Consider the following 14255-nt stretch of genomic DNA (forward strand, 5'->3'; position numbering starts at 1 on the left):
CAACTCCCTCCCATCTGCCCCAGCCAATATAGCCAATGGCCAGCGATGATGGGAGTTGTAGTTCAGCAGCATCTGGAGGGCCAAAGGTTCCCCATAGCTGTTGCACATGCTTTCAGCCCATGGTTTTCAGCCTAGTAAAATGCTCAAGCAATGGGTCCCCAATTTTGATTTCTTCTTACACCCCTTTCATGCCTTGCAATTCTGCAAAGAAGACAGAGAGAACACCCGAGAGAGAAATCAGTGTAGCTTCTCTAGACAAGAAAGTATGGGGGAAGCCCAGCTGGAAAAACGTAGGCAGCACTTTCCTAGAGTTTTGCTTTGAGGGATCTCCCACCTCTCTGATGCATCTGGCGGGTGACCCAAGAGGCGGGAGAAGTTCCAAACAGAGACCCTCTTTGCTGCTTGCTCTGTGTGCGGCAGGGATTTCCCTCGCACGACAGTCTGGCCTGCATCCCAACCCCAAGGAGCGAAGGGTCAAGCAAACACAAACACCGCATGTTTTCTCAAGAGAGGTAGGGATCCTGCTGCCAAAACTCCTGCAGAGCTCTGGCTATTGACCGCTATGAGGAAACGAAAAGCAATTCAAGAGGAGATGTACGTTCTGGGCCACTTGTTTCTCTATGCCAGTGCCTGCGATGCAGAGATAGGGGACCTGTGGCCTTCCAGAAGTCATTGGACTCCCACTCCTATCAGTCCCAGCCAGCGTGGTCAGTGGTCAGAGATGTTGGGAGATGGAGTTCAAGCACATCTGGAGGGCCACGGGCTCTGATCCATGGTACTGTAGTGGCCCAAACCAACAGATCAGATGCAATGCCAGCACCATGATCTTTCTGCAAGCTCTGCATCCATCAGCACTGCAGGTAGCTTTGAGTATATCAGTATGAGCGTCTTACATGCCACAGTGTTTCTGTTTAAACAGTTATCATCCCTCCTGCTTCATCTGACATGGATGTGTGACAAATGAGCAGTGTGGACATGGTGCACTGCTAAACTGGGGGCATCTGCCTCTAGGGGCTTCTGTGGGAAGCGTTCAGTCCTTGCCTGGAGCAAGTCAGGATATGGACAGGAAATTGCAGGGCTTGCTTCCAGTGCACAGAGGTGGAATCCCCAGCACTGCAATAACTGGCTCATAAATTACCACCTTACTGGGAACACTTGCTTTGAACATAATAAAATTGCTCTGCCAGAGACTGATGGGTGACCAGGCTCCTTTCTGACCAGGTGCATGACCAGCTTGCAGGATTCCCATAGGCATCTGCTTGGCCAATGAGAGAACAGGATGCTGGACTAGATCCAGCAGGGCTTATGTTCTTATGTCCACAGCCAAGTCCCTTCCAGTGTGCTTCTCTCCAGGCCTTTGATGGACTGTAATAGCTGTAACATGTGCTTAACCTGAAGCACATTGTTATGCTAAGACAGGGTGTGGGACTAGACTTGCTTGTTGACTGTAGCAATGAAGCCTTCACTGGGACTGTGTGGAATAGGGAGGTAGGGCTAGGAATCCTTTCACAAGCTGTGGGTGTGGGAGACACATCTTAAGTATGTTCCCTTTTCTGGTCCCTCCAGTCTCAGAGGCTGCCCTTGTACTCATCTGCACCCACATGTACTCATCTGCACCCATCTTAGATGCCAGAAGAGAACTCTAGAGTGGAATGCAGCATTCTAAAGGCAGTGATGCTCAGCTGCTATGCTGTACTAGCCCTGCTCCTATGTATTCAATGGCAGCAGGAACGGTCCCAGGTAGACTTCTCCGCAAAATATCAAAGAGAAGAAGTGAGCTTCTCGGAGTCTTGGAGCTAGATGTTCAGCTGGTCATTTCTGCCTGCTCCTCCTTTTTCTAGATGCCTCTATGTGAGAAAAGGGAGAGACTTCGTCTCAGGCTGGACAATGGCACGAATCCAAAGTCATGCTTTTCCATTGCCTTTTTGTAGCTCCCCAGGAGGGTGTCACTTGTGGCAGCAATTGCCATCAGGCCGAAGCAGGTGGATCTGCCTGCAGCAGAGCAGCAGTTCAGCCAGGGCTGGGATCTCTGCTTTTCACAGCCTCTGCAGCTGCTCAGCCCCTGGGGAACAAGCGTGCCTGGCTGATTCGGACAGCCAGGTCCCCTCTGGCACAGCCAGCTCATAGTTTTGCTTGGCCTTCCAACTTGTGGCTTTATGGCATTACAACAATTGTTTATTTATTGCAATGGCCTTTTAATTGTCTGTGCTGGGACTGCTTCAGCTATTAATAACAGCTATAAATCAAGTTCAGAAATGCAGGCACAGGACCTTGCGAAGGCTCTGTGGAGTTGTGCTGCTCTTGAGGTTTTGCATTTTGGCGGACAGCTTCCCTTGGATGTCCCATGAGCAAGTCCTGTGTAAGGGAGATGCACGTGTTTGCTTTCAGCTGGTCCATTCGCTTCTGATGATGATAAGGTCACCATCTCTCAAAACTCTGGTACTTGTCACTAAACCAGGACTCTGCTGGTTTTCTTGGGGTCGCAGAGGCTGATGACTCAATGGCTACAACCAGTGGAAGTAAGGCAGGATGGAGACAGCACAGAGGAGAGATGGAGATACAATTCACCCACACTTTGCCTGCATGGGAGGTTCTACTGTCTTCTAACCCACCAAGCGTGTTCTCCGTTGGAAGCCTGTGTAGACTAGATTGCAATTTATAGATTTTTGCAGCCTCAGCCATCATGCCGTGCCAGCTTGATGTGTAACTACGATGAAAAATGAAAAGTGTTCCTCCAGATCTTTGGTTCCCTCCCACCCACCCACATGCACACACTTGCCGAATCCCATTGCCCAGTGACAGAGGGCTGCTGCTGCTGTTGCTTGTTACCTACAAAATGAAAGACAAATGCTCTGCCTAGAAAGGCAGCAGAGGCTGAGGGCCACCCTGATTTCACAGAATGCTGATTTACGGGGAAGGATCAAAAAGCTTTTAGAAGAAGACATGATCCAAGTTTCTGCAGTGACTTAGCTCTTTGGCCTCGGGGCCTCTCAGCTGAGGAGATTTGGCTTCGGTTGTGCCTTGAACTTTGTTTATTTTTTTCCATGCGAAGTTTCCCTCCCTACACACTGGGAGGCAATGGCAAAACTGTGCAGTGTTGTTCATCAGTTTTGGTGGAGAGAGCGTACGTGTAGGAAATTTATGCTGAAATGGCAAGAGCAATTGTATATGATGAGGCTACATCAGTGCAGAAGGCAGATTTCGCAACGGGTGGAACAGAAAGGGATCTGGCAGCATCTTGGCCTCTCTCATTAACCTCTTTTTCTAAAGTGACACAGCAGAGGTACAGTGCTTGAGACCACAGCTCAAGTCTTGCTTTTCTGTGGTGTCTTCTCTAGCCAGTGAGCGATTTCACCATGTATCCCAGTTTGTCATGCCACTGGGGATCCCACCCCATGATCTGTCTTCATGCCACCTTCAAAATTCTGGCTGCAGTTTACTGTGGCTTGCAGACAAAATGTGTGGTGAGAGCAGGTCTGTGCAATGTGCCAGGGTGCGGGAAATGCCTTTGCATGTGGGGCAGCTGCCCCATGGAGAGCTTTCCAAGATGACTTCCTATTGTAGCCGTGTAAAAGAGCCCTACCTCCCATATTTTACTTATTATCAAGATACCTCTCTTCTCCCCCTCCCCACCTCTCTCTGTGTGAATGTGTGTGGGTAAAGGTAATGTTATGTGCCAAAGGCTCATAGACTTGGAAGTCTGCCATCACTTTTAGCAAGGAACAAAGGAATCTGATAACAGAACATCTCCAAGGGAGAGGCTAAGGCTATTAAATCCATTCCGTAAAGAACTTACATTGGGATCCCTCACAATTGAGGTAGTTCTTTCAGAAAACATTGATGCTGTGAAAGAAGTCCCTGCAAGATAACCATCTCTTGGTATGCTAGGGTGAGAAACATAACTGCAGGCTTGAGAATGTACGTGTAAATTTACTGCTGAAACCATTTGGGATTTTAGTTCTGCATAAATCTTTCTCCCCCTCCTCTTCCTAATCGCCCTCCTTCCAAGATTGCTTCCATACTGCCTTTCTGGTAGTGGTTTAGAGATAAAAGGTCCTTTGGTTTAAGGGGACCAGAACTGAGGTGAAACTTAGCCTGTTGACACTGAATCAACAAATACTCCCCTCCAAACTAGCCATATTTTGTGGGAGTTCTGCACAATTAAAATCGATTAAAGCACTCTGGTGCAACAAACCCACTTTTAAAAATTAAGAATTGACTTTTCACTGTAAGGAAAGTGATGGGGAAACACACCTGAAAATGTGGGATAACATAATTGATTGATGGGAATTTGTATAACCTCCACACAGACGCATAGGACGAATGCTCAATAAACAGCGGACATTGTATAACCTTCAGGAGAGCTTTGTGTAAACAAATATGGGTGAATGGGTAATAAATGGGTTTTGAGATGCGCCCAGAAACTGTGAATATGAAATATTTATGGGGGAGCCTGATGATGACCCTTTCAGCTAAGAAGCATCCCTACTGGAGGGAGGTTGGGTCTGGGTGTTCACTGGCAATCCCGTGGAAAGGACATGAGATGCATGTGTGTATGTGGGGTGGTGGTGGTAACAATGGCAGCCTAAGAGCCCACAGTGAGTCGCGGCATCAGGTTGCTGATGCTCAGGTGAGCTCAAGCAGGGCTCTCTGCCTGCCAGAGCTGGCCCTCATTACAGAAGTGTTTTCAGCAAAATCAGCTGGCACAGCACAGCTAGTTCTTTCCTAATGAGCTCCCATCCTTGCATACCCCAAGGCAGTTGGGTAAGTGTCAAGCTCTCCCTCTTCAGGCTCTTGTGTTTGGCTTCTTAAGAAGCTGTTTTCCTGGATGTCAGAGACAGTGACTTTGAGCGACTGTTCATTAGCAAGGGCAGCCTTGATCCCTTTGGAAAAGAGATACCTTATCTGTGGTGTTGTCAGTCCCTAACTGTTCCCCAAAACAGAGGACAAAAACCCTATTCTTACTGACACTACTAAAAGCATATGATGCTGCTATTATGTCTCGGGGGGCAGGGAACTAGCAGTCATCCATAACATGAGCTCAGAGGTCAGAACAGGCAAATTGTAGTTTGCTAAGGGTGCTGAGAGTTGTTTGGTGGCTCCTACGTATCTCACAAAGCTACAATTTCCAGAGTAGTTTAACAATCAATCACTCTTCCCAGGGAACTCTGGGAACTGTAACTCTCTGGGTGAAATAGGGTTCTCCAAACAACTCTTATCACTCTTTAACAAACAACAGTTCCCAGGATTCTTTGGGAGAAACCATGACCACTGAAGGTGGTATGATACTGCTTTAAATGTATAGTGCAGATGAGGCCCGAGTTAAAATTCCCAGCAACCCTTAACAAACTACAGTGCTCTCTTTGAGGGAAAGAATGTGCTTTGGAGGTGACGTGTGTACACAGCTTTAGAGTGGCTGTATGGTGCCTATCGTCAGTGGGCATCTCCTCATTTCCTCAACCTGGGTTCACATTCTGGATCTCTTGAGGTTTCATTCTTGATCCGGTAAAGTGTCACTGTGAGCAAGGAAACCTCAAAGTAATATTATACCAGCACTAAATCCCTAATGCACACTTGCCAACAAGAGTGATCATCCCCGTTGATAATAATTTGCCCTCTCCCCAGGGGTGGAGGAAGCGGGCAGTGGGAGTCGGTCATCCCGGGAGTCATCACTGAGGGGGGTGACATTCGGCGTGCCACCCGCCCACAACTCCCAAGCCTACCCCAAGTCATCAGGGAAGGGGTGAAGCTGCGCTGGCTTGCCAGCGGCCTTCCCCCATTGTTTTGACAGCTTGGGGGAGGTTTGGGAGTCACGGGCAGGCGGCACGCCAAATGTCACCCCCCTCAGTGATGACACCCGGGGTGGACCGTCCCCACCACCCCCTTCCTCTGCTCCTGGGCAGCTTCCGGGGGGGGGGGAGGCCACCCCCTAGCTGTCAAAAGGAAGAGGGAAGGGAGGAAGGCTGCTGGCAAAACGGTGTGGCTCCCCCCCCCCCCGCCCAGGAAGCAGCCTGCCATTGGCGGCTCACTCCACCCCACCCCCCATGGGTGGCTTGCTCTGCCCCCATAGGTGCTTCGTCCCCATGGTCCCGCCCACCAGGTGCACAGCATGTGCACCACTCCGGGTGCCGGAAATTCCCCTCAGCTGAAATTCCTGCTAAAAGCTTTACAACACAGTCCTATGTATATTTTCTCAGAACTATGTGCAGCAGGGCTAACTCTCAGGTTGGTGTGAACAAGACTGAATTACAGATTCAACCGGTTAAGGTGTGTCACCCTAATATATTATGCTTACAAATTTGTGAATTAGCATAAGTGAAATGGCCTTCTCACATTAAACTCTTAACAACTCTAGATTGACAAGTTGCCAGTAGAAAAACTGGGGTGTCCACATCCACTTCTGGAGTAATGTTGGCTAACTCTAGAACAGCAGTACAAACACATAAAGTCTGTTTTCCAGGCTCTGTAGCGTTCGGATTTCTGGGCAATGAAAGGTAGGTACTGAATGTGGTTTTAATTGACGGGGGGAAACGATGTGCATTTTAAGTCAAGACTATGAAGATCCTGTTTAGATTAAAAGCAAAAGAAACTGATACAATATGTGGCTACAAGGTAGGATGATGCTAGCATGCACTTCTTCCAGGGCTGTTTGAGCAGAATGGGGCAATGCCGACTGTCTTTCAGTTTCTCTTCATTCTTTCCAGACTCTGCCACAACCAAGCTTAAACACTGCATAGCAGTTTCTCCTTTTCCTTAAGGCTCCTTTGCTCTGGCCCCCAGACACTGCCTATTTCATCCTGGAGCAAGCTGAAGCCTGCAAATGCAGGGAAATCAGTCTGAGAATACACTTGGATGTTTCATTGTGAGGCTTGTGTGGACTATGCACGGGGAAGGGCTGAATAGGCTCATGCCACAGAGGAAAGAAAGAGGCGCTTGGCTGTGTGCCATCTGCCTCTGGGGACAGGGTGGAGCCTGGTAGGCAGGCAAGGAAAACCCCTGCTCAGGAATTGATCAGGTGGACAAAAATAGAAACTGGCAAAATCTGTAGTAGGGTGGGGTGATCGGGTTCTTTTCAAGTTGTAGGTTTCTCTATGCACTGAAGATTCTGCTTTCCACAAACCTTTCTATCGTAGAACAGAGGTTCCAGCTTACCTGCAGTCTCTTTTGCAACCTTGACATCCACATAGCAAACAGAGAGTCATCACCAGTTTCTTCACTCTGTTCTCAAGGCAGCCATCTCCTTCTCATTGACTCAGTCCCCCTTCTTAATGCTGGCTCATGCTTGTGTTCTTTACTGGGGTCACACAACAAGGACATGTCTGGATGAGAAATTTAAAGCAGGCTCAGATCTCCTGGGTGGTCATGGTTTCCAAATAAGCAGGGGCACATTGGTGTGTAATGTGTAGTTCGGTCCACATCCTAACTGAGTCTCACAGTTCATGGTGGGAAGACCGTGCAAGTACACCAAACTCATTTAGCGTCGGGGGTGCGGCTGCACCCTAAGGCTTTATCTTATAAGGGTTTTATCAAGGACTTTATCTTACCAGGTAAAGAACTTTATCACAAAGCTTTTAGCTTATCAGGATCTCCCTGACAATTGCAAAAAAAAAAAACCCAGGTTCCTAGGAGGCTTTCCTTACACTTAGACTAGTGGCCCATGCTTTGTACATAATAATTTCCTAGCTAGGAATGGGAAATCTGCCCATTTTAGTTTTCTTGGGTTCTTTCCCCCTCTATCTTAAATTAAATTCTCCCCATTTTGAAGCCATTTGCATTTTTCATTTAAAAAAAATCATACACATTTTAGTGCCGATTTCTCCTAACAAACACATTTTAATATGCAGTTTTTACAGATACACACATTATAGCAAGCAATTTCCTCTATCATAATGCATACTGTATGCTATTTTTACTAATATCTTTATTCCAATCAACACTTTCCTCTAATATATGCATTTTTGTGAACATTGGCTGGTTGGAAAACTGCCTCACAAAATTCTGGTCCGTGTGAATTTTGAAGGCTCCCTGTGCTTCAGTTCTCATATTGTTTTGGAAAGTGCAGATTTGCTAGATTTGGCTTTGACTTTCTCCTCCATCCCTATTCTTATTAGCATGGGACCCTCTGCATGCAAAGTGTAAGATCTACAGCTAAGCTATGGTCCCCCCCTACACTGTGGGGGTTCTCTGATTTTGACTAAGGCATTGGAAGAAATGTTCTTGTTTTCAGCCATGTTGGGTGCCCTACCAGCTCCTGTATACATTTAATGAGGTTTTTAGCAAGCATTTTTGCTGCACAGAAACTTTTTCAGCATTATGAAATGAAGAAGACCTGTTTCTAGGACTTGAACGGTTGCTTCTCCCTGGGGGTTGCCCGGGGCATCTTGGGTTTAGACCTATGCCTGTGTTACAGCTAATAGCTTCTGGCGTACCACTGACACCCTCTGTCTGTGCTATGATATTTCAGGTGTCAGCAGTCGGCTCTCTCAGAAATCTGGACCTAGCTATGGATGAAGAGCTTTTGGAAACTTGAGCTCCTTGGGAAGTTTGCCTGCTTCGATTTGTCTTTGTTGTTCCTGAAGAAAAGAACAAGCAGCGTATGATATGAGGTCGCTTTCAAGCCATGCCTCATAGCTTGCATCACCCAGCCTTGCGGGGGAAAGGATAGATTTTAATTGAATCTTGATGAAAATAAATGTGGGTTTCGTTTACGAGGATGGCAGGGGGGCAGACTCTTTTTCTTTTCCTTTTTTACTAAACCCAAAACATCTGGAAGAAGCCTGAAGAACCTTCAACTCTTCTGATTTATTCCATCAATCCAGCATCCGTCAGGGTCTTTCCAGATGACAAAAAAAGTATTTTGTTTTTAAAGGCTCTGTGCTGCCACAGACCCTGCTGTAGCAACATCTTGTCTTCATGCATTGGGTGGCGGCAGTCTCACTGTAGTGGGTAGTAGACGGCTGCACTAAAAAGGTTGTGGGGGTACCCTATTGCAGCTGAAAAGAAATTGAGCACTGAGTACTTGCCCAGCCTCTTCGTTGGTTTCTGCTGCTGCAAACTGCAATTCCCACCGGGGTGATATAATAATGTGCACCGTAGCATCCTACATAGGCCAAAGTTTCCATGTGAGAAACAAAACTATCCTGGCCATTTCACTAATGCTAATTCACAAATTTGTAAGCAAACAAATTTAAATTTGCATGTTTTAATAGGTAGATGCAATTTCTCACGGGTAGATGCTTTCTAATTGGTAGATGCTTTCTCACTGAGAAAGCTCTAAATTACAACCAAGACAACTTCAAGGTGAGCGCTTTCATTGCTGCATGGAAGGGATTTGTGTCACTTATGGCCTGTGATGTCACAGACATCATGCCAGAGGTGCTCCTGATGCTCACATAAGCATATTCCACACCCCATGGTTAAAAGTACCATAGGGAGGAAGCCATGTTTTGCTTGAGTGCTAGGAAAGTGATTTACCACAATACCTGCACCAGCTGTTCATTTACTAATCAGCAAAAATGATTATCTAGATAGGCCATCAAACTCAAAGACACTTTGGGGTTATGTCAGCCCATAGGCACAATATCTTCATTCATATCTTGCTTTTCCTTCAAGGGTCTCAAAGTGATGTTTTATCCCCACAACAAACCTATGCAGTGGGCTAACATTCTTTGGGGAAAGCCATGACTGTTATAGTGGTATAAATGTGCCTTAAATATATAGTGTGGATGTGACCTTGGGTCCTCAGTGAGCTTTCGAACTGACATGAAATGTGAGCCTGGCTTTCCCCTATCCACTGACTCACCTGTGAGTATTAGCAGAGATGGTTCTAAGCAGATCAGTGAGTGGCACCCTGAAGCATTATGATGCATAGTTTATAAACAACACATTAAATGAGGCTAGTATCAGGGAGGTGACAGAGAAGATCTTGATGTGAATGAAGCAAATTGTATCAAAAGGGTGGCTATTTCCTCATAACTTTGGTGTTATGCTCAGAGTGAAAGTGTCAGGGTTAGAAGTTCATAAAATTATATCTATTAATTATTTAAACAACCACTGTAAATATATTAAAACATTAGCAGGCTTGATATAACATTGAAAATTGAAAATTAAGATAAACAAGAAGGAAAATAAATAGTTTGGAGAAATGTAATTGATGCCAGAAATTGCGGGGGGGGGGGGGGGTTGGAAACCAGGGTTGGGGCAGGGGAGAGTTCATATTGTATTTGTGGATAAGTATTGAATTTATAAAATATTGTGATTATAAAATTTGAAAACTTGAAAATAAAATATTTTAAAAAGAAGTTTATAAAATTATGCAGGGCACAGAGAAAGTGGATGGAGATGAGTCCCATCCCCCCCTCATGCCACTTGAACTCCTGGACATCCAATGAAACTGAATGCTGGAAGTTTCATAACTGATCAAAGAAACTATTTCTTCAAGCAGTGCATAGCTAAACTATGAAACTCGCTCCCACGGTCACATCCTACTTGGATGGCTTTCAAAGAGGATTAGACAAATTCATGGAGGATGAGGCTATCAAGGGTTACTAGCAATGTTCTGGCTCCATGGTTGGAGGCAGTAATTTTTCTGAATATCAGTTGCTGGAAACTGCAGGATGGGACGGGGCTCTTGTGCTCAGGTCTTGCTTGCAGGCTTCCGTTGGCTACTGCTTACCATCCACCACCGCAAATGACAAGATCCACTCACAAGGTCAACAGTAGATAGTAGGTGGTAGGGTAACAGCTCAAGGGACCAGCTCCATATTAGATGGTCTAAACTGAATGATAATGTTGCTGGACTACAACTCCCATTAATCCTGACCATTGGATATGCTGGCTGGGACAAAGGGTGTATTGGTGGAGTCCAGCAATATCTGGAGAGCTCCCCAACCTGCATTAAACCATTGGTGGTGGTGGGGAATGTGTTATTAGAGTCTCAGAGAGCTGCGATCCAGTGTTTTCTACTGCAGTGTTTTATAATCGCTCGTCTTGCTAGTGGTAGGGTGAGATTTCTTCTTGAAGGAGAATCCCCCCAGCTTTAAGCCAGATGTGAGTGTCCTCTAAGGGAGGATGGCTTTTCAGCAAAGGGAATGATTCATCATTATCATCATCATCAGATGAAGTCACCTCAGGACAAACCAGTTTTATGAATCTTCCGTGACTGTTCGTTTTCTGCTTTTATAGCATGTGGTATAATAAATGGTAAATCTGTGGCTTAGACTTCTAAGCATTTCCTGTAACAGCAGATGCATAATAAATAGGGGATGAAATGCATTAGGGAAAGAAGGTATATGTTAAGTAAATGTGTGTTTTTTTAAAAAAAAACCTGCCCATGATAAACATAAGAACACAGTAAGAGCCCTTCTGAATCAGACTAAAGACACATCTTTTCCACCACACTAACATTGACTGTCCTATTCCCAGTAGTGGCCAGCAGGGTGGCATGGGGTGGTTACCATGAAGGGGAGGGGCAAGGAAGCTTAGCAGGGTGTGGGTGCAGTGGTAGCAGCATCAACTTGGCCCCACTGCTGTGCCCGCGCTGTGCTGAGCTCCCCACTGCCTTGACCCTCTCCCTCTTGAGACTCGGCAACAATGTGCAGTGTCGCAAAGCCAGTGAACCACTTTGCCCTGTGCTTGCTGCGCAACCAGCCTCTACTGCATATATTCCTGGGAATTTCAATATTCTTGTGCTCAGTTAGGTATTATTGAGCAAGTAGATTGTTATGTCCACTTATCTTTTCTTTTAGGAAGGTTATTGCTTGGTTTAGATGATCTAATATGACACTGGCTCCTGAGCTGTTACCCTGCTATCTGCCATTGAAAACGCAAGGTCCACTCAGCAAGGTCAAAAGCTTTCTCCAGCTCCACAGCAAGTCCACAATTGACAGTATGGCTTTATAATTATACTTCTAGTTCCCAGTGCGGGAGCTTTGCATTGTTGGTGATGGGCTTCAAGGATTTTAAAATATAAGAAAGCTGGCTAGAATGTTCCTTAAATATGGATTTTGGCAGATGAGAAACAACATACCAGCTGTTTTATACATTCTATAAAAAGACAGGGAGGGTTGCCGATATGCAATCTGTAAAAGAGACTATAGGATATTCAACTTGAATTTTAAATCTCCTTGTTCTGCCATGACCCCACAAAATTGTCCCTTTCTTTTTGTTTTCTAATTTGGTGGGTTGCATGTATTTATTCATTTGGGATTGCAGCCCATCATAGCATACACTGGCATTTTAGGACTGTGGAAGGTCAGGTTGCTAAATCATATGGGAATCTGCATGAGCAGAGAAGACTCCTCACTGACTCCTTGAACCAGGACAGCTGTAAATGTCTCTCTCTCTCTCTCTCTCTCTCTCTCTCTCTCTCTCTCTCTCTCTCATGCTACATTTCTTCATTGGCCCTTCCTTAGGTTCAAGTTTGGCCAACCTGCCAGATAGCATTCCTGTTCCAATGTTTTAACTGAATGTTGTGTCACTCTCCAATAATGCATTGTTTTAACTGTCCCTGCAATGGAGGCTGTTCCTCTTTTACTTATAGACACAGCTATATTTTATCACTTTACCCTGCTTCACCTCTTGATCTCTGCAATCTGAGAACAGTATAGAATCTCAATAAAACATTTGTTAGCACCTGCAAGGCGGCGGCTATCAAGCAGTAGAGTTCCATAAAGCCACAGGTACGTGACTGTGCTGTCCTACAGGTGGGGCTTTGTGTATGTACCTGCAGGCTGCAGTTTTTTTAAGCAAAGAGGCATGTAAAACACAATTGCATAATCCCCGAGTGCTTTAGGCATAGGCTTTACCCTTACATTTCTTGAAAAGAAAACAGCTAAGCAAAATACACAATTAGCCTTGACTACAGACCTATTTATTATATAAAAATGGAGGGAAGCAAACGTACACAGAACTTTGACTCCCCACCTCCCAACCTAAATGAAAAGATTTCATTAAACAGCTGCAAGTATGAGCTAAGATTTTGGAAACTACCTCACAGACAAAGACTGTTGATTGAGTTTCTCCTGGTTAATTTACAATTTGGTCACGCTCTGATGAATATTGCAGGGTTAGGCTTTTCTGACTGTACACTACTGTAAGCCTGAATACAAACGAAGAGATCTTGTATGTGGAAGCTGAATGTAGATAAAAACTGCTTGATGAAAAGGGGGGGGGGGGATTAGCTATTGGATCTTACCCAGTGTGGCTGGATGAGAAAATGGTTGGGTTTCATAATGTAGTCATTTCTACTGAGCTGCTGAGGCAGTTTGGCACCATATACAAAGAGAGAAGCGGTCTAGCCTCTGTTGCCTTCAATGTGTCATTGCTTTTGATCAGTTGTGAGGCATCTTTGGCCCTTCAGATGTTGCTGAACTGCAACTCCATCATGCTTGCTGGGGCTGATAGGGTTTGTAGTTCAGCAACATTCAGAGGGCCAAAGGTCTCTAGCACCTGCTATAGACTTAGCTGAGCTCTATCTCGCTCCCAGAGAAAGAGGCCAGAGGCAGATGATGGTGATATTCTACCTTCACTCAGCATGAATACAAGTTGCTTGAAAATGCTGGAGCAGCGAGTACTGTTGTGTTCAGGTCCAGCTTGTGTGTTTCCTTTAGACATCTGGTTGGCCACTGTGGGCTGATCTACACTTACCTTTCCCCCCATGGTACAGGTCCGTGCTTTCCCAGTTCATGTCCAAGTCCCTTTTTTTTTTTTGCCTCACTGCTTTCCCCAGGAAAATTCACTCTTTAATGCTGAATCGAAGCAAACAGCAATTCAGGTTTTCTGTGGATTGCCATTTGCTCAGATTCAGTGGTAAAGAGTGGGTTTTCTTGGGGAAAGCACTGGGGCGGGGGGAGCCCCAAGTGTCAAATCTGGACCTGGAAAACCTGGACCTGTGCCTAGAAATGCAGAACAAAGGTAAGTGTAGGTGGCTCTTGTGTGAGAACAGGATGCTGGACTAAATGGCCCTTTGGCCTGATCTAACACGGCTTCTTTCCCAGTAGTGATGTGTGGAAATGAGAGCTGGACCATAAAGAAGGCTGATCACCGAAGAATTGATGCTTTCGAATTATGGTGCTGGAGGAGACTCTTGAGAGTCCCATGGACTGCAAGAAGATCAAACCTATCCATTCTGAAGGAAATCAGCCCCGAGTGCTCACTGGAAGGACAGATCCTGAAGCTGAGGCTCCAATACTTTGGCCACCTCATGAGAAGAGAAGACTCCCTGGAAAAGACCTTGATGTTGGGAAAGATGGAGG

At 45.7% G+C, this 14255-nt stretch overlaps 1 long non-coding RNA gene across 1 annotated transcript; it reads left to right on the forward strand.

Moving 5' to 3' along the window:
* Positions 1 to 4636: 4636 nt before the first annotated feature.
* LOC310838870 lies at positions 4637 to 8704 on the forward strand. The gene is made up of 3 exons (XR_014561191.1): positions 4637 to 4764; positions 6198 to 6267; positions 8465 to 8704. It is a non-coding gene; the product is annotated as an uncharacterized lncRNA (long non-coding RNA).
* The last annotated feature ends 5551 nt before the right edge of the window (positions 8705 to 14255 follow it).

Source organism: Podarcis gaigeae (assembly GCF_964106915.1).
Source record: "Podarcis gaigeae genome assembly, chromosome: 2".
Taxonomy (NCBI): domain Eukaryota; kingdom Metazoa; phylum Chordata; class Lepidosauria; order Squamata; family Lacertidae; genus Podarcis; species Podarcis gaigeae.